Source organism: Olea europaea, chromosome 6 (assembly GCF_002742605.1).
Source record: "Olea europaea var. sylvestris chromosome 6, O_europaea_v1, whole genome shotgun sequence".
NCBI classification, from domain to species: domain Eukaryota; kingdom Viridiplantae; phylum Streptophyta; class Magnoliopsida; order Lamiales; family Oleaceae; genus Olea; species Olea europaea.
In genome coordinates, this window is record NC_036242.1 from 12047766 (window position 1) to 12048739 (window position 974).

Here is a 974-nt window from a genome sequence, read left to right on the forward strand (position 1 = left end):
GGATCTTTCTTCATTGAAAAGAAAAGATCTTAGTAGTTGTTAGAATCAATTGTTTGCAAGTGTGAACTGGAAATTTGTTTAGTGTCTATATTCATTGTTCATACAGCCCAACGAACCTTTGGGATTAATTGATTGTTTATTTATTTGGACATGTGAGTTACTGCATTGACACGTTAACTCACATATTTATTTTTAGGGGCTGTTTGAGCACATTATTTGTATATTATAATGAGATGAATAGTATTTTTTTTGAAAAATGAGTGGATGAAAAGTTTTTGATTTACGTATAATATTATTTTATTGAAGATTGTGTGGTTAAAAGTAGGAGAAAGAAAAATTTAATTTAATATAATGAAAAATAATGGGCTCAAATGGGGGCTTAAACATAGTCACAATTTAAAAATACTTACCTATGTTTTCAATTTGAATGTCATAAAGAGCCTAATGACAACAGTTGAGCTCTCCAAGCACATGTATTTGAGTATTCGACCTTCTATTTAAAGGGTCCGCCGGTCCCTCATCACAATCGCAATCCACTCATTTCTCTATCCTATTTTTATCTATTACCATGCTCATATTTGAATCTATATTTTATTGTAGAGAGTGAATGGATTGCGCTTGATGTATATAATTTATGTAATTGAGGGTGTTCACACTCCTCATATGGGTTGAGCCTCGCGCGACAACCCACCTCATGTGAGGAATGTGGATACCCCTATGTACATAAATTGTATACATCAAGACTTTATAATAGTTATAAATAGACGAGCTGTAATCAAATATGGACAATTCCCAAAATTTCTGTTTCCAATATATGTGCAATGAAGTCGTATCAATGTTTTAAATGAAGAATGAAAATAATAATCAACTAAAAATTCTAAATACGAATTTGACAATTGATAAATTTATTTCGTTCAATGTTTGGCAACAATGCTAAAATTGCAATAAGTGCAAAATATACTAAACCCTGATCC